The sequence below is a fragment of the Sus scrofa genome, chromosome 16 (assembly GCF_054392235.1).
Source record: "Sus scrofa isolate SSC_HxYL_T2T_F1_AM1 chromosome 16, Sscrofa_HxYL_maternal_Yorkshire_Landrace_v2.0, whole genome shotgun sequence".
NCBI lineage: Eukaryota > Metazoa > Chordata > Mammalia > Artiodactyla > Suidae > Sus > Sus scrofa.
In genome coordinates, this window is record NC_139398.1 from 25,899,412 (window position 1) to 25,920,192 (window position 20,781).

General features: G+C 34.7%; 1 long non-coding RNA gene across 1 annotated transcript in view; it reads left to right on the plus strand.

Annotated features, from left to right (window-relative positions):
• Nucleotides 1–20,781, plus strand: part of LOC110257219 (uncharacterized) — a 233,427-nt gene that overhangs the window by 208,693 nt on the left and 3,953 nt on the right. The window contains exon 3 of the long non-coding RNA XR_014831078.1: nt 13,391–13,644. This is a non-coding gene — a long non-coding RNA (uncharacterized LOC110257219). The remainder of the gene's footprint in view (nt 1–13,390; nt 13,645–20,781) is intronic.

A 20,781-nucleotide genomic window follows, 5' to 3' on the forward strand; every position in this document is an offset into this window, starting at 1 on the left:
ACACTGCTGATTTTAAAATAATTCAAGTACATATATACACATATATACTTATAAACAGTTATATGCAATTCTCTGCTTTCTTTTTTTTAAAAAAATGAGGTAAAATTGGCATATGACATTGTGTAAGTTTCAGGTGTACAACATTTTAATTCTACATCTGTTTATACTACAAAGTTATCACCAACAAAATCAAGTTACCATCCCTTACTATACACTTGATCCCCTTTCACCCTTTTCTGCTTTATTAATATTTGACAATCTATACAATGTAATTTTTCAAATAGATGAAGAAACCATATCATTGATTGGATTTTCAAAATTCTTGTTTTTTTTCAAAATGGTCCCATTTCTCACTTTATAAAAGAAACGTATTTATAAGAATAATCATCAATATTTTGGATATTATTATGAAAATGCAGTGTGAATAACTCCTTTTCCTGGAGATAATTCACATGTAAGATAATAGAGGAAATATGAAAATCTTTAGGTAAAACTCCTTCCCTGGCTCCAGCTCTTCTTCCTCCTCCTTTTACTTATCTTTCTCCTTTCTCTTATCCTGATCCTCAAATGTTTTAGGAAAGAGAAGACTTAAGCCCTCTGTCACAATTATTCTACTATGATGTTTGTAGCACAGAAAAAGCAATATTTATATGCATGTGTGGGCTATGTTTTAATAAAATAATTCATCTACTCTGAAATTTGAAATTCTAATGATTTTCATGTGTTATCAAATAGTATTGTTTTTTGTTTGTTTATTTTTACCATTTTAAAAAGGAAGTGCCACCTCCCTGCCAAAATGTCTGCCATTATCTTACAGGACATACAAATACTGGCAGTGGGTAAGATTTGGTCTTCTACTAGTAGTTTGTTGACCTCCAACCTAAAAAAAATTCACCTTGTAAACAGATACTTTCCCACATCCTCCAACAAATGTTTCTTATGAAGTATCTTGGACTCTAGACAGTGCTTTCCCATAAAAATTTCTGTGACAATGGAAATGTTTTATATCTGTCCTTTCCAGTATGGTAGCTGCTAGTTAAGGCTATTGAGCATATGAAATGTGATTAGTATGACTTAGGAATATAAATTTTTAATTTATCTATATCAATTAAATTTAAACTTAGAAAAAGGCACTTATGGTTAGTGACCACTCTATCAAGCAGCATAGCTGAAAAATCCCACCATTTTTAACAGTTGATGTTATTGAAGTTGCTGTGCTACTGAATTTTCTTATTTTCCTAGTAGAATAATAACATTTCATAATCCATTTAAAAATCAACATAGAAAATTTTATCATGAGTATTAAATGTGTATATGTACATATTCTGTATATTTATATAAATTTTGTTTTGACCAGAAAATATCATTTTTACAAACAAAAATCTATCATAAATCTATCTATATAAAAAATCTATCATAAATTTAACATATAGGAAATATGCACCAATAGCTTTTTAAAGTTTTTTTTTTTGTTTTTTTTTTTTGCTTTTTAGGGCTGCACCCACAGCATGGAAGTTACCATGTTAAGCAAAGTGATTCAGATATTTTTTTTTTCAGATTCTTTTCCCTTATAGATTATTGCAAAATATTGGGTATGGTTTCTGTGCTATACAGTATGTCCTTGTTAGTTGTCTGTTTTATATGTAGCAGTCTGTATATGTTAATCCTAAACTCCTAATTTATCCCTCCCCTACCCCTTTCCCCTTTGGTAATCATTAGTTTGTTTCCTCAGTCTGTGGGTCTATTTCTGTTTGAACATAGATTTAGTTGTATCTTTTTTTTTTTTTTTTTTTTGCTTTTTAGGGCCACACCCACAGCATATGCAGCTTCTCAGGCTAGGGGTCAGATTGGAGCTACAGCTGCCAGCCTATGCCACAGCCACAGCAATGCAGGGCCTACACGCAGGACCTCACAGCAATGCCAGATCCTTAACTCACTGAGTGAGGCCAGGGATCGAACCTACAACCTCATGGTTCCTAGTCGAATTCGTATCTACTGCGCCATGATGGGAACTCCTGTATCATTTTTTTTTAAGAATACATATAAGCAATATCATATGATATTTGTCTTTGGCTTACTTCACTTAGAATGATAATCTCTAGGTCTATCCATGCTGTTGCAAATGGCATTGTTTCATTCTTTTCATGGCTGAGTAATATTCCATAGTGTATATGTACCACATCTTCTTTATTCATTCCTATGTTGATGGTCATTTAGGTTGCTTCCAATTCTTGGCTATTATAAATTTTGATGCAATGAACATGGGGTGCATGTAGCTTTTGAAATTGTTTTGTCTGGATCTATGCCCAGGAGTAGGCTTGTATGTTCATTTGGTAGCTCTGTTTTTAGTGCTTTAGGAAACTTCCATAATGTTCTCTATAGTGGCTGCACATTTTTTTAATTAAAGTGTGTTTAACATATACTATTATATTAGTTTCTGGTATTCAATACAATGATGTGTATATTGCAAAATACTCACCAGAATAATTCTAGCTATATTCATAACTACACATGATTACAATTTTTTTTAATTATTGTCATGAGAAATTTTAAGATCAACTCTCTAAGCACCTTTCAAGTACATTGTGCAGTATCATTAATTTTATAGTCACTGCACTGTAATCATTTCCTTAGGACTTTCTATTTTATAACTGGAAGTTTGTACCTATTATCCACTTTACTCATTTTTCCTCCCCTCACCTGGACTTTGAAAGTTAAAAATATGTAAAATTTTAATTATCAGCAAATAGTAAATATAGCCTAGTCATTAATGAAAATATAAAATGTTTATCATAGTATTTTAGTGTCTGTGAAATAATATAGGATTTCTCTATAGTTTAATAATAAATGAAATAAATACAAAATAAAACCACCATATTAAACAAATATTATGCTTAGAAGATGCCAAAAAAGTGATTGCTTAATTTATGAATATACTCACTAATTTATTCATTCCTTGATTCATTTGAGAAAACTGAATTAGAAATTAGCAATGCATGGAAAAAAGACAGTCCCAGCTCTAAAGTCTTAAATAAATTCAAGGTATAATATAAAAATACATACACATACATACATATAAACATATACTTTAGCAATATTATGGAATTTATTTTTTAAGATTTTAATTTTTTTCTATTATAGTTGATTTACAATGTTCTATTAATTTTTTGCTATACATCAAAATGACCCAGTCATACATATATGTATATATATAAAATATATTTATACATTCTTTTTCTCCCATTATCCTCCAAATGATTACAGTTCCCTGTGCTACACAGCAGGATCTCATTGCTCATCCATTCCAAATGCAATAGTTTGCTACTAACCCCAAACTCCCATTCCATCCCTCTCCCTCCCCTTCCCCTTGGCAACCACAAGTCTACTCTCCAAGTCCATAAGTTTGTTCTTTTTCTGTAGATAGGTCCATTTGTTCCATATATTAGATTCCAGATATAAGTAATGTTATATGGTATTTGTCTTTCTCTATCTGACTTACTTCACTTAGTATGAGAATCTCTAGTTCCATCCATGTTGCTAAAATGGCATTATTTTGTTCTTTTTTATGGCTGAGTAGTATTCCATTCTGTATATATACCACATCTTCTTCTTCTTTTTTTTTTTTTTTTTTTTGTTGGTCATTTACAATTTTATTTTATTTTATTTTTTATTTTCCCACTGTACAGCAAGGGGATCAAGTTATCCTTACATGTATACATTACAATTACATTTTTTTCCCCAACCTTTCTTCTGTTGCAACATGAGTATCTAGACAAAGTTCTAAATGCTATTCAGCAGGATCTCCTTGTAAATCTATTCTAGGTTGTGTCTGATAAGCCCAAGCTCCCGATCCCTCCCACTCCCTCCCCCTCCCATCAGACAGCCACAAGTCTTTTCTCCAAGTCCATGATTTTCTTTTCTGAGGAGATGTTCATTTGTGCTGGATATTAGATTCCAGTTATAAGTGATATCATATGGTATTTGCCTTTGTCTTTCTGGCTCATTTCACTCAGTATGAGATTCTCTAGTTCCATCCATGTTGCTGCAAATGGCATTATGTCATTCTTTTTTATGGCTGAGTAGTATTCCATTGTGTATATATACCACCTCTTCCGAATCCAATCCTCTGTCGATGGACATTTGGGTTGTTTCCATGTCCTGGCTATTGTGAATAGTGTTGCAATGAACATGCGGGTGCAAGTGTCTCTTTTAAGTAGAGTTTTGTCTGGATAGATGCCCAAGAGTGGGAGTGTGGGGTCATATGGAAGTTCTATGTATAGATTTCTAAGGTATCTCCAAACTGTTCTCCATAGAGGCTGTACCAGTTTACATTCCCCCCAGCAGTGCAGCCCCTCCAGCACTTGTTATTTATACCACATCTTCTTAGTCCATTCATCTATTGATGGACATGACATTTAGGTTGTTTCCTTGTCTTGGCTTCTGTGAACAGTGCTGCAGTGAACATACAGGTGCATGCATCTTTTTCAATGAAACTTTTGTCCAGACATATGCCCAGAGGTGGGATTGATGGGTCATATGGTAGTTACGTATTTAGTTTCCTGAGCTACCTCCATAATTGTTTTCCATATTGGTTGTACCAAGTTACATTCTCACCAATAATGAAGGAGGGTATCTTTTTCTCCACAACTTCACCAGCATTTGTTATTTGTTGACTTGTTAATGGTGGCTGTTCTGTCTTGAGGTTGTACCTCGTTGTTTTGATTTGCATTTCTCTAATAATTAGTGATATTGAGCATATTTTCATGTTCCTCCTGGCCATCTGTATATCTTCTTTGGAGAAATGTCTATTCAGGTCTTCTGCCCATTTTTTAATTGGGTTGTCGGTTTTCCAAGGCAACAGGAAAAAAAACAAAAATAAACCAATGGGACCTAATCAAACTTACAAGCTTTTGCATGGCAAAGAAAACCATTATATATGTGTGTGTGTGTGTGTGTGTGTGTGTATACACCGTATAGAATGTGAATACATATATATATATATATATATATACCCCCCCTATAGAATGGGAAAAAATATTTTCAAATGATGCAACTGACAAGGGCTTAATCTTAATCTCTAGAGTATACAAACAACTTATACAACCTAACAGCAAAAAAGCAAATATTATGGACTTTATAATAGAAGTTATTCAGAGGAGGTAATAAAAATACAAAAGAGGCATACTATGATGAATTTTATTATTTTTGTTATTATTTATTATTATTCAGACATTTTTGCCTTCTTGGACTAGAGTGTGCAAAATAGGTATCCTGCTAAATTTGGCCCTTTGACTATAGTTTGACAGCCCTTTGTTAAATAAAATAAACTTATCTCGTTTAAACCACTTTGCTTATTTTTTCCTGTATTTATTAGGAAAATCATAGCATACATTCTATGTAATAAAACACAGAGTAAAGATATGAGTAGAAAAAAATAGGAAATAAGGTCACAAAGACAGTCAGGTCTTTAGGGAGAAAGCAAATATGAGATAATATTTTAATAAGATCAAATTACAAATGCAGCAGCAGTACATGTGTTAGAAATCTAGGATTATTAAAATGCACACATACTTAGGTAGTTATTACTGATTACACTATGTGAATTAAAGATTTTCATCAGCAGAGCCGTTAGTATTTTAACAAGATTTATGCTAAGACTACAGCTATAAATATTTGAACTTCAATGAAAGAGTCTGAAGTTGAGAAAGTCAAGGAACTGAATAAAATTAATGGTTCAAAACTAATACATAGAGACATTAAATCTTCTAGAGTGATGAAGGGCCAAGGATGGAGAGTAAGACACTAAACAACATACCAGCTCTCGGTGATGTGAGAAAAAAATTGTATGACAAAAGAAAAATATTTTTTGGAAAGGCTTATGCATTCTTAAATTTTTTCTCTGATTTTAATCAAATGATTCACAATAAAAACTCTCTTCTGGGGATGGTTTTGGCAGAAGCATTGTCCCCAGAGGACAATGTATGAGCACTGATGATAATTCCAAAGTGTTATTCTTGAGCATAGGAGTGGACTGTACCATTAAAAAGGAGAGAAAAGATAAATAGTAGAAACAGAATTAGGGGCACAGCATATCATAAGTTCTTCATTTGTCTTACTAACCTGGAGGTGCTTTTGAAGTATTCAAGTAAATCTGTCAATCATACAGTTAAACATATGATTTTATGACACAATGCAGGATGCATTCAATTATAGGCAAAACGTAAGGAATTTTACCAAAAGAAAAAACAAATAAATGATTATAAGTTAGATGAAACTTGAGCTCTATCAACCAGAGAGGAAGGATGGGTTTTCTGAAACTTATTTGGATTTTTTTTTAATGATTTTATTTTTTCCATCATAGCTGGTTTACGGTGTTCTGTCAGTTTTCTACTGTACAGCAAGGTGACCCGGTCACACATACTTATATACATTCTTTTTCTCACATTGTCATGCTCCATCATAAGCGACTAGATATAGTCCCCAGTGCTATACAGCAGGATCTCATTACTTATCCATTCCAAAAGTAATAGTTTTCATCTATTAACACCAAATTCCCAGTCCATCCCACTCCCTCTCCTGAAACTTATTTGGATCTTGATTCAAATAACTCAATTTTTAGAAAGCAATTTCAAGAATTTTGGGAAGTTCAACATCAAATTGATATTTGGTAACATTAATTAATTTATGTATATTTTGTTGATAATTTATTGTGTTTATATTTTTTAAAATTTGTATTGGAACACATGTGGAAGTAATTGTCTGAAAAAGAATATGATGTCTGTAATTTTTCTTTAAAATACTGTGAATAGAGAGAGGAAGTGGAGTTATACAATGTCAGTAATTGTTGAAGATGCATTATGAGAGTTGTAGTTCATTATATTATTCCCTCTACCTTTGTATATACCTAAAATATTTCTAATAAAGTTAAATTAAGTGTGTAAACAAATATTTTTGAACAAATTTTTTGTTTTGTTTTGTTTTTTTGCCTTTTCTAGCATATGGAGTTTCCCAGGCTAGGGGTCTAATCGGAGCTGTAGCTCCGGGCTTACACCAGAGCCGCAGCAACGTGGGATCCGAGTCACATCTGCAACCTACTCCACAGCTCACGGGGCAACGACGGATCCTTAACCCACTGAGCGAGGCCAGGGATCAAACCCGTAACCTCATGGTTCCTAGCTGGATTCGTTAACCACTGAGCCATGACGGGAACTCCGAACAAATATTTTTAATAGTGATAATCTTTAGGTGTGTTCTGCTTCCCTAGCCAATGTTTATTATATTTTCTCATAAAAGTATATACTTCACTGATATATTAAATACTTAAAATTACTTAAATTATAATACTTCTGACATGTAAATAATTTTCTGTTGTTAATTGGTTCAATAGGAGTCTACTTAAAATGTCTTCTAGATTGTTTGATCTTTAAGATTACAGGCAAATCTCATTTTATTACTCTTCACTTTATTACACCTTGCAGATACTGCATTTTTTTTTTTTTTTACAAACTGATACAAATTTAAGGTTTGTGCCAACCCTGAATTGAACAAGTCTATCAATGCCATTTTTAGTGTATTTGTTACAGCGATCTAGTGACCAATGAACTTCGATGTTACTCCTATGACTCATTGCTCAGATGATTCTTAGCATTTTTTATCAATAAAGTCTTTCTTAAGGTATCCACATTGTTTAGCCATAATGCTACCGCACACTTAATAGACTGCATAGACTGCAGTGTAGTGTAAATACTACCTTTTAAGCACTAGAAATAAAAAAATGTATGTGATTGTCTTTATTGTGTTATTTGCTTTATTGTGGTGGTTTGGAAATGAACCTAAAATATCTCAGAGATATGTAGTGTACATGGCTGATTTTAAACCATACAAAAATACTTCAAAATTGAATAGATAGCCTTTGAATATAAAAATACTTTTAAAATTAATATTTTAATGAGCTAAGGTTGATTGTGCTTTTCATAATTAGTGTACACTTTCCTGAATAAATGTTATGTGTTGCTGTAAGACAGCACTTTTTAATTCTATCACACCATTTTTTCTATTGCTATAGATCTAAAAGATTAATGATTTTGTGCATTTAAATAAGCATATGGGAAACACCATTCAGATATTTGAATTAACCTGTGAGTTTTAAGCAAAAAATCATAGTGTTCGTTTATCTACAACTATTTTTTCTTCTTAGCAGAAAAATTTTAATTCTTTTAAGGGCAATTAAACCACATCCAAAACCTTAATCTACAACTATTTTTAGTGATCTCTTAGCTGATAATTACCTTGATTCTCTCTTAATCTGTAGAAAACAAAGAATAGAAATCTGATTTAATAGTAGAATTGTTATGAGGCCTTGTAGAATCATTTAATATTGTAGCACTAATATCAATTTCAGTGTCTATCATTTTGCTAGATATCCTAGAGGGTGTTTTGGAGGGCTTTGTTTGTTTTGTTTGAATCTTCAGGATACTGCATGATGATAAGATTAAGGATTGGTGGGAGGTTTGCCATTCTTTTGTAAAATAGGAATATGCAGGTTTAGAAAGGAAAAGTGAAAATGAGAAATATGCATCTTCTTAAAAAAGCAATCTAATGAAGATTGATTTTTAAAAGAAGCATATATTTGAAGTTATTACCACACCCATGTTTCCTTTGAAAAGTTTTTATATAACCCAGGAGTCATATCTATAGATTCAAAACCACTTCTCTAAAAGACCTAAGCATTCTACTCACTGCAGCATCATTAGAATTCCTAAACCCCAGGTTGCCTATCATCAGATTCTATTCCACATACTTGATAATCTATCCTAATTCTCCATCTTTTCCTAAGACCTTCCATTGTGTACAATCTCTTGACAGGCGGTTATTAGCATTGCCTCTCCATATATCCTTATCTACTCTCTGAACAAATTCCCTTACTACCTCCCCTAACAGAAATCTGCCAGTTCCCTGAGGACCTGGTCTCCATGGCAGCTTCTCAATTGGAAGCTGTTTATATCTTCTCACATGTCACCTGTGTTATGGGTTCTGTTAAATTGTGCTCTCCTTTCTGCATGTTCTATCTTCCAAACAATTTCTCACTCTTCTGTTCAAAAGTCTAACTACTTTATATCTTATAACAATTATTTATGTTCATGTCAATTTGCACTTCATTGCCTTCCTTCGCAGTTTTATATTAGCATGTGGCGTGTGTTAAGAAAATTGCCTCCGGAGTGAAAATACTGGCTAGGTTTGCACATTCAGAAGATAAGCCATAGCCTTTGTTTACAGGCGATAGGAGATATTGGCACATACAAATTAAACCACAAACACACTCTCTTTATTGAAGTTGTAAGCCAGTTTCTGAGCTTGCCTCTCTGGCTTAGAAAGGAGCTGGGTACTGGTCATGCAACTTTCACAAAACTAGCTTTACTGATGGCTTCCTAGAGCTGATCAAGCTTACCTTGACTGCCTTGACTGCTACATCACTAGTAGTGGTCTTTTCCTGGCTTGTATGTGGGATCCCACTATTAATCTAAAACATGGTTTATCCAAATATGTCTCAAGCCACTTTTGGACCGAGTTGCCTCAAATTTTTTTTTCCTCCTCTTAAAGTTTAATTCTTTCAAATGTTTATAATCTGAAGTGAGTTACAAACTCCTGGTTATGAATATTCTCCCATTTTTTTGCTGTCCAGAGTCCTTCCTCCACTCAATAACTCACATAAAACACTAGCTGTCCATTATCTATTAATAATAATGAGAGAGAGAGATGTAACAACAAAATTTTAGCTCCTGGAAAAGTAAATAAACATTCCACCTAAGGAAGATTGTAGCCCATTGGTATAATCCTTAAACTGAGACATTTTTACAAAATTGAGATTATAAGTGAAAGTATGACATGCTCTACTTACTACACAGGGCAGTTAAGGGAATATACAGCAAGGAAATTTTTACTCAGTTAAGGAATCAAGGATTATTAAAAAAGTGATTTATAAACTTAGATCTGAAATATGAGTGAGAGAAAGATGAAAGGATGAAGTGAGGGGTGGGGCATTTCTAGATAAAGAACAATGTAAAAAACCTTACTCAGCTGTCTCAGAAGTTAACAGCTTGGTAGTTCAGCAACCTATAAAGATTTCTGTACCCTGGGAAAGCTAATGGGAGAGATTTGTTGGGATATTTTATGTTAAGCTTCTATCACATATATTGTACAAAATCAACTCATAATGTTCTTAAAGAAAAATCAATTGAAATATATAACATAGTCATGTCCAAATGATTTCATTAGTAATCATTCCTTCCATGCTTTTAATATGTATTAATTTCATATATATTGTTATCTTCCCAAACTTTTCTTATGGATTACAGGGGGAAAATAAGCTATTATATAAAAATCATAGATCATAATAGGAGATTAGATAAAATAAATTGGAAGTTGTTCATATTCTCTCTCTTTTTTTGGCAGAGGAGTCTTGTCTTTTTAGGGCTGCACCCATTGCATATGATGGAGATTCCCAGACTAGGAGTTGAATCAGATCTATAGCTGCCGGCCTACATCACAGCCATAGCAAAGCAGGAACCAAGCCACATCTGCAACCTACACCACAGCTCACGGCAACACCAGATCCCCAAACCACTGAGCAAGGCCAGAGATCGAACCCCCGTCCTAATGGACAATAGTTGGTTTCATTAACCACTGAGCCACAGCGGGAACTCCCATATTCTTGTCTAATGGGGGATTTATTTTGATCATTAGCAGTTAGGCATTCCTTTTTTGGGGGGATGGTGGGTAGCAGGTGTAAATTCCCAGGCCAGGGATTCAACTCAGGCCACAGAGATAGGCCAGACCATTGCAGTATGCAGTGTCAATGCTGGATCCTTAACCTGCTGCACCACAAAAGAACTCCTGATTGGGCATTATTTTTTTTTCATTTTTAAAAAAAATTTATTGAAGTGTAGTTGATTTACAAGGTTGTGATAATTTCTGCTGTACAACAAAGAGATTCAGTTATACATGTACATATATCCATTCCCTTTCACATTCTTTTCCCACATAGATTATCACAGAATATTTTTTAACAGAATAAAATACATATATTTAAACACAATTACATTCAGACAGATTATTATATCATGGATCTTAAGAAACAGATTAAATGCCTCCCTCTGAAGCAGTGGAATGGAAAATATGCTGAGACAAATAGGAAATTTATTCTATGCTTTATCCCATTTTGTATGGCTTTCATCCTTACTATTTAATATTATCTATTACATTTCAATTTTTCTTTAAAAATTAGCATTATATTAAAATTGTGTATATTATGCAACTAAAATTTATAAAGACATATACCATTAAATATTTTATATACCATAATAAAAAGAATAACTTAACTGGTAAGAATAACAAAAATAATACACCCGCTAAAAATAAGTAAAATATAAAATGCATAAATTGGTTAAAAAACAGTGTATCTATATAAATATGTCCTCACTATTTGTTACATCTTATTAATTCTTCAATATAGGCATTACACCATTCTAGATGATGTGATAAACAAGACATTATAGAATTTACACTGTACCATGGAGAGAAATGGTTATTAATAACACAATTGCAGAACTGTATTATTTAATTATACAGTTGCATTATTTAATTATAATTATCATAAATTCTTTGATGGAGAGGAAACCAGAATCAGATCTAAGAAGACTTCAGAATTCCAAGAATGATGTCAAATGACCCCTTTCATGGTGGATTATGCACTTATTTACTATGAGATATATTTCTTCTCCAGAGATTCCTTGTTTGTGTATCAGTTGTAGATTTTTGGTTTGATATAACAGTCTATATGTATATGAGATTGTTTTAAGTAGTTGGTCTCTTAATTGCAAGTTCATCTCCAGTATCCTGCATTTGTACCCACCTCTTCTCCTGATTTCTGATTTTGGTGGTATAATTGTGCATGGATGATTTCATATCTTTACTGTATATATACCTTTACTGGTGAGCCTTGTCATTTGTGGAATTTTTGTTTCCTGCTGCTGTGTTTTCTTTTCTGCCTAGAGAAGTTCTTTTAGTGTTTGTTGTAAGGCTGGTTTAGTATTGCTGAATTCTCTCAACTTTCGCTTATCTGTGAAGGTTTTGATTTCTCCTTCAAATCTGAATGAGAGCCTTGCTGGGTAAAGTAACCTTGGTTGGAGGTTTTTTCCTTTCATCACATCAAGTATATCATGCCACTCCCTTCTGGCCTGCAGAGTTTCTGCTGAAAAATCTGCCGATAGCCTTATTGGGGTTCCTTTGTATATTACCTGTTTCTTTCCCCTAGCTGCTTTCAAGATTTTCTCTGTCTTTAATTTCGGTTAGTTTGATTAGTATGTGTCTCAGGGTGTTCCCCCTTGGGTTTATTTTATATGGTACTCGTTGTGCTTCCTGGATTTGAGTGAGGGGTTCCTTTCCTATGTTAGGGAAGTTTTTGGCTATTATCTCTTGGAATATTTTTTCTGTCCCCTTCTCTCTCTTTTCTCCTTCTGGCACCCCATAATACGGATGTTGGTGCGTTTAACGTCTCAGAGTTCTCTGAGACTCTCTTCATTTGTTTTCAATCTTTTTTCTCTTTTCTGTTCTGCATCCGTAATTTCCACTAATCTGTCCACCTCATTTATTCGTTCTTCTGCCTCCTGTATTCTGCTGTTAGCTGCCTCTAGTGAATTTTTTATTTCAGTTATTGTATTTTGCATCTCTTCTTGTTTAAGTTTTATATCTTGAATCACTTTGGTCAGTGTTTCCTGTAAGTTATCCATCTTTGCCTCCAGGTTATTTCCAATGTCTTGCATCATCTTCAGCATCAACAATCTAAAGTCTTTTTCCTGGAGGCTGAGAATCTCCTCATCACTTAGCTGATTTTCTGGGGTTTTTCCTTTCTCCACCATCTGAATTATAGTTCTCTGTCTTTTCATTTTTATAGGTTTTTGGTGTGGTGACCTTTTTACAGATACAAGTGTTGTAGCCTCTCTTACCTCTGGTGTCTGCCCCCTTTGTGGCTGAAGTTGGTATGGAGGCTTGCTGTAGGCTTCCTGATGGGAGGGGCTGATGCCTGCCCATGGGTAGGTGAAGCTGATTCTAATTGCTCTTGTGGGTGGGGCTTAGTCTCTGGATGGGATTAGAGGCAGCTGTGTGCCTGAGGAGTCTTTAGTTAGGCTTTAACAGGCTGCCCTGAGGGGCAGGGCTTTGATCCCACCTGGATTGTTGTTTGCCCTAGGGCTTCTCAGCACTGACTGACAGGTGGGGCCAAATTTTCCCAAAATGGCCACTTCCAGAGAAAGGCAGCTGCTGAATATTCCCAAGAGCTTTGGTTCCAATGTCCTTCCCTCACAACAAGCCACATTCACCCCTGTTTTTCCAGGATGTCCTCCAAGAACTGCAGTCAGGTTTGACCCAGATTCCTATGGAGACTCTGCTTTGCCCTGGGACCCAGTGCACGTGAAAGTCCTTGTGTGCCTTTTAAGAATGGGGTGTCCGTTTCTCCCAGTTTTGTGGAGCTCCTTCGCACAAGCCTCACTGGCCTTCAATGCCAGATGCTCCAGGAGCTCTTTCTCCCAGTGCCAGATCCCAGCACGTGAGGGTTTGATGTGGAGCTCAGAACTCTCACTCCTGCAGGTGAGTCTCTGTGAACCAGTTAGTTTCCAGTCTGTGGAGCTTCCCACCAGGGAGGTATGGGGTGTTTATATCATGAAATCGCCCCTCCTACCTCTTGATGTGTCCTACTCTTTTTCTTCTGTAGTAGAATATCTTTTTTAAGGTTTCCGGTCCATTCAGGTGGAGATTGCTCAGCTTTTAGTTGTGAATTTTGTTGTTTTTAGGAGAGAATTTGAGCTCCAGTCCTTCTATTCCACCATCCTAATCCTCTCTCCTCTCTCAGTGGGTTAAGGATCCAGCATTGCTGTGAGCTGTTGGGTTGATTGAAGATGCAGCTCGGATCCTGTGTTGCTGTGGCTGTGGTGTAGGCCGGCAGCTGTAGTTCCCTGATTCGGCATTCTTAAAATGACTTTTTATCTCAAAATTAAGCACATAAGAGTCCAGAGGAGTGAATGTAAATAAACAGAGGGCAACATCAACACTGGTAAATGATTCTAGGTATCAATTCTGTCAATTATATTGTTAAATATAATCATTTGCTTTAATCATGACTTTTAGGAATCTCAGTCTACTTGAAGATGAACATGTAAGCATAATGTTGTGAAGATAAATTAAAAAGTTTTAAAATTACTACAGCACTAACTCTAGAATAGGAAGGCAGAAAATGCATTTAGTAAAGAGAAAATTAAACAAAAGAAGCTTGTCTTTCAAAACATAGGCAAAATTCAAATGTACAAGTGCAAAGAAATAGTCCTGAGTTATCAGAAACAAGATGAATAGAGAGAAAAAATTTCCATCAAAACACATTTTGAAGTGATATTCCTTTTTTTTGTAAGAAATTCTACAAAATTGGCAATTAGCAACTCTTGTTTATTGTGCAACTGCAATTCTATTTTAGTCTTATTTGGAAGAGAGCCCAAAACTGGAATTGCATAGTTAAGATCCTTTAAAAGAAGAATAAGATATTTTGATAACCCTGAAAAAGCATATGTTATGCTTCAGATGACTAGATTAAATGGCTTTTTATTTAAAGGTTTTATGGAAACAAAAATAAACGTTCTGCAAAGTATCAGCCAAAGGGCAGGTGGAGGACATTGACATCTAGAGAAAGGACAGACAGAATTATGGAGCCAATTTATGTGTTGCAGTTGGCATGGAACATTGTCTTAATTTTTCACATATAAACTCAATTTTTCCAGAAGATTATAAGAGCATATTTAAATGAATAACAAGTGATTTAAGGTCTTTTACTGGCCTAAAAGTATTTTATCTAAAGTACAGGCTGGGGATAAATAACAGATTTAGTCTTGTTTATGCCTGTTTTTATCTTTCACTGTTACTCTTCAAAATTTTCCTACCCCGAAAATCTGCTAGAGTTAGAAAATAAGTTAATATCAAAATATATGTTTTTAATTTTGGCTTGAAAAATGTTTTGTAGCTTTTATATTCAAATAATTAGTCACATTTATTTGCCAAACCATCTTATTTGTATTATATTTAAATCTCTTATTTTTATTCAACAATGACAAAATAACTTGGAATCATAGAACATATGCATGACCTTTCGATATTTTTTAGTTGTGTCTGGATTCAATTCACCAATTACCTCATGCCTCAATTAAGAAAAAATATGGATTTTTCTGATGACAATGTTATAAAAAATATTACTAGACTGCACTTTGCTTAAGCCCAAGAGCAAGGAGAAAGAGTTTTAACAGCAAGTGCTTTTAAATATGTACATGTAATTTTATTTTGCGATATATTCAGTTTTATTTCCCATGTGGGAACATCATCTTATAACATGAACTCATAAAAGTGAATGTCCCTTTACAATATTTATGCCATTCTTCTTTCCCCCTCCTCTAACCTTCAGTTTTCATTTCTAATGCTATAGTCTTTCTTTCTTTTTCTTTTTACTATGGAATTTTATTTTTAATGTAGTAATCCTTTCTTGTTTAGTTAAATTTTTGAACACTCCCAAAGACCATCAAAAATTAAAAAAAAATAATAAAAACTAAAGGAACCTTTTAAACTATCACTAGAAGAAAATAAATACAGGTAATTTGGGTAATTTTTTTTCAATTTAGAAAATATTTTCAACATATCTTAAACTTACATTTTCATGATATTTTTCCAAAGTAAACCCTCTAACACCACATCTTATTCAATGTAAACAGCATTGCCAATGTTCAAATCCTTCCTTGAGCCCCATTCTGGTCATTACCATATCTGAGAATAACCAATATTCTGACTTCTAAACCTATATTGTTCTATTTTCAAATCTTATATAAATGAAATCATACCCTGTGTTCATTTCTAAACTTGGTGCCTGGCTTCTTTCACATTATTATTATTTTTTTAAGAATCACCTAGCTATAGTGTGTAGTTGCAATTTGTGATTTGATTGCATTATATGAATGCATTGCAATTAAAAACCATTTAAGTGGGGTTTACTTTTTTCCCTTATGAATTATGCTGCTATATAGATATGCTTGTGCATGTCTTGTTATTAAACATGTTAACTTTTTTCTGATAAACATGTAGATGAATCATGGTTATGTCTATGTTCAACATAACTCTCATTAGCCATGGAACAGATTTCCATTTGCTTTATACCTTTACCAGTACTAAGTGTCTCTTTCAATTAAGTTGTTTTGGTAGATCTGAATAGTATCTATTTATATTTTCAATCTATATTCCTGTTTTTCTTGAGGACAAATTGGATAACCATTTTTTATATGGCTATTTACCCAGCTCTATTTATTTAAAATGCCTTCCTTTATTCACTAACCTGTAAAGTCATTTTGTCAAATCAAATATCCTTAAGTGTGTAAGTCTGTTTTGAATTTAACATGGCATTCCTTTGGCCTATAGCTTTATCTTATAGCAATACCACAGTGGTTTGCTTACGTACTGAGCTTTATAGTAATTCTTAGCAATTTTGTAGTTTAGTTCCTTCAGGAAAACATGTTTCTACCACATTTTGGTCCATTGCACTGCTATGAATTTCAAATAAGTTAATCAATTGCTATTAAACAAAAAATCTGCTAGTTAGTTTTTAGTGAATGCTAGACATTTTGAATGGAAAAAAAAATTAGGAAGTTGCGGATAATGTTACTCCCTCATAAAGGATTTACTTTATTTTGGTAAATCAGTGTGGATAAGGATGGCTTCAAATTAATCAGTGTCTGCACATAATCAAGGTATATTTGTAGACTCTGTACACCACAGTCTACCTTCAGCTTTACACTAGTCTGTTAATGTCACACTCATATCAAGTTGAAGCCCAATGTGATGTTTATAGCTCATACTTCCCAGACACAGAACTTAGATTTTGCATTGCCTCAGTGCTCTAAGGATGCCAAAAACATCTTCACTAATAGTTACAGTTCATAATTGAAAAACCAGAGCCAACTGTGGAGCTCACATCTGTGAAACTCCTCTCATTCTGGAATTTTAATTTCTAATATACTGATTGTTTTTATAATTCTAATATGCAATTTAAAAAAAAAATGGCCTCACCCAAGGCATATGGTAGTTCCGGGGTCAGGAATTGAATTCAAACCTCGGCTGCAACCTACACTAGAGCAACAGTGTAAAGTATATGCAGCAATACCAGATACTTTAATTCACTGTGACTGGCCATGGATCAAACCCTCACCTGCACAGAGACCTGAGGCCCTGCAGTTAGATTCTTAACCCACTGTACCAATGCAAAAAATCCTTAATATGCAAATTTTGTGGCACCATATTCATGAGATTATCCAAAGCACTGCTTTCACTTCTCTTATTAACACTACTATGCCAAGGTTCTTAGACTTTTGCCCCAAACCAGCACCAAAAAGCTGGTATAAGAAATTGAGCTTGAGGAGTTCCCGTTGTGGCACAGTGGTTAACGAATCCAACTAGGAACCATGAGGTTGCAGGTTCCATCCCTGCCCTTGCTCAGTGGGTTGACGATCCGGCGTTGCCCTGAGCTGTGGTGTAGATCGCAGACGCAGCTCGGATCCCGCCTTGCTGTGGCTCTGGCATAGGCCAGTGGCTACAGCTCCGATTCGACCCCTAGCCTGGGAACCTCTATATGCCATGGGAGCGGCCCAAGAAATAGCAAAAAGACCAAAAAAAAAAAAAAAAGAAATTGAGCTTGACTAAAATGAATGAACCATCCTCTCCACACCTGGTCCTTCAAGTCCTGGCTGCCTCAGCAGATTATATATATATAATCTTTTTAGGGCCATACCTGAGGCATGTGGAACTTCCCAGGCTAGGGGTTTGAATCAGAGGTGTAGCTGCTGGCCTATGCTACAGCCACAGCAACGTGGATTCGAGCTGCCTGTGCAACATACACCACGGCTCACAGCAACACCGGATCCTTAACACACTGAACCAGGCCATGGATCAAACCCATATCTTCATGGATACTAGTCAGGTTCGTTAACTAATGAGCCACAATGGGAACACCTCATATATCTTAATATGGAAGGCTTTAGTCTATTATTCTTGTTGTTCATGTTTAATTTGTTTTTCTGGTTATCACTGGGATTATTTTTTGGCTACAACTATTTGATAATAGTAGAACTAGAAAATGTCTCACTTTTTAGAGTGGAAAATATGCTTTGCAAAATGTATAAGACAATATAAGAAATGGCACGTCATCACTTTTGCAGATTTCACCAATAGAATTTCAGCCTATGTGTTGCAGAAGTTCTTAGATATTTCCTCTATGCTTGAATTTTTTTTTAAGTCCAACATATGTCTTTGATTCCCTTTCCATCCCAAGAATATGAACGCTCCAAATGTTTTTTTTTCCCAAATATGTTTCTTATTAGTTCTTAGTTCGGTTATCTGAGTTTTGTTTTACCAACGTTTTTACTGCTTTGTTTGTAGTTTTTTTTTTGTTTGTTTGTTTGTTTGTTTTGGGTAACTTTTGGGGTTGTGGTTATTTATAGATTTACATCTGCTTTGAATTATTCATACCTATCATTGTCTTTTACCATCTTTATCTTTTTTCCTTTTCCTTGCATTTGTAAAGTATACTTCTTATTTGATCTGTTGGTTAAATATCTATGTCTCTATGTTATATACTTTTTTCTAAGATGGAAATTTTATTATTAAGGTTATCTAGTCAGTATCATTTTCATGAAATTTTACTTTTTATTTTCATGAGTTTTTTTCCTTGTTCACCATTCTCTAATTTTTCAGAATGCACTTAATTTTCTTTTTTTTTTAATTTTTTTATATAATGATTTTTATTTTTTTCCATTATAGCTGGTTTACAGGGTTCTATCAATTTTCTACTATGCAGCATGATGACCAGGTTACACGTACATGTGCACATTCTTTTTTCTCACATTATCATGCTCCGTCACAAGTGACTAGACATAGTTCTCAGTGCTACACAGCAGGATCTCATTGCTAATCCATTCCAAAGGCAATAGTCTCCACATCTTCCTAATCCAATCATCTGTTGATGGACATTTGGGTTGTTTCAATGTCTTGGCTATGAACATGCGGGTGCATGTGTCTTTTTCAAGGAAAGTTTTGTCTGGATATATGCCCAAGAGTGGGGTTTCTGGGTCATATGGTAGACTATGTTTAGTTTTCTAAGGTGCCTCTATACTGTTCTCCATAGTGGTTGTGCCAGCTTACATTCCCACCAGCAGTGCAGGAGGGTTCCCTAGTTAACTGTACTTCTTTAAAGGTCCTATATCAGAATACAGTTACATCACGGGTTAGAGTTTTTACATATGAATTTTTGGTGGAAATAATTCAGTCCATAACAATAGGGGGGCACCATTTAAAAAGACATGTTAGCTCTAGATTTTTACTAGATAATCCGCATTAGGTTAAAGCAAGGACAACACCTTATTTGGCTAAGACATTTTATCCTAAATGGATGCTGAATATGATTGAATGCTTTTTCTACATCTATGGGGATAATCACACATTTTTTTCTTTTTTTTTCTATACTTTTTTTTTTTATTACTCAAATGGATTTATCACATCTGTAGTTGTATAATGATCATAACAATCTGATTTCACAGGATTTCCATCCCACAGCCCAGGCACATCCCCCCACCCCCAAACTGTCTCCTCCAGAGACCATAAGTTTTTCAATGTCTGTGAGTCAGCATCTGTTCTGCAAAGAAGTTCCGTCTGTCCTTTTTTCAGATTCCACATGTCAGTGAAAGCATTCAATGTTGGTGTCTCATTGTATGGCTGACTTCACTTAGCATGATAATTTCTAGGTCTGTCCATGTTGCTAAAAATGCTGGTATTTCGTTCCTTTTAATGGCTGAGTAATATTCCATTGTGTATATGTACCACCTCTTCTGGATCCACTCCTCTGTCGATGGACATTGAGGTGGTTTCCATGGCTTGTCTACTTAAAAGAGTGCTGCAGTGAACATCGGAGTACATGTGTCTTTGCGAGTCGTGTTTCTCTGGATAGATGCCCAGGAGTGGGATTGCTGGATCAAATGGTAGTTCTATGTTTAGTTTTCTGAGGAATCTCCACACTGTTGTCCACAATGGTTGCACAAATTTACAATCCCACCAACAGTGTACTAGTGTTCCTTTTTCTCCACGCCCTCTCCAGCACTTCTTGTTTGTAGACTTTTTGAGGACGGCCATTCTGGCTGGTGTAATGTGGTACCTCATCGTGGTTTTGATTTGCATTTCTCTAATACTGAGTGATGTTGAACACTTTTCATGTGTTTCTCGGCCATCTGTAAGTCTTCTTTGGAGAACTGTCTGATTAGATCTTCTGCCCATTTTTGGATGGGGTTGTTTGTTTTTTTGGTATTGAGTGGTAGGAAGTGTTTGTAAATTTTGGAGATGAATCCCTTGTCAGTCGATTCACTTGCAAAGATTTTCTCCCATTCTGTGGGTTGTCTTTTCGTTTTGTTTGCAGTTTCCTTTGCTGTGCAGAAACTTTTAAGTTTGAGTAGGTCCCATTTGTTTATTTTTGTTTTTATTGTCAATACTCTAAGAAGTGGATCTGAGAAGATGTTGCTGTTGTTTATGTCAGAGAGTGTTTGGCCTATATTTTCCTCTAAGAGTTGTATAGTGTCTGGTCTTATATATAGGTCTAAAATCCATTTGGAGTTTATTTTTGTGTATGGTGTTAGGGAGTGTTCTAATTTCATTCTTTTCCAT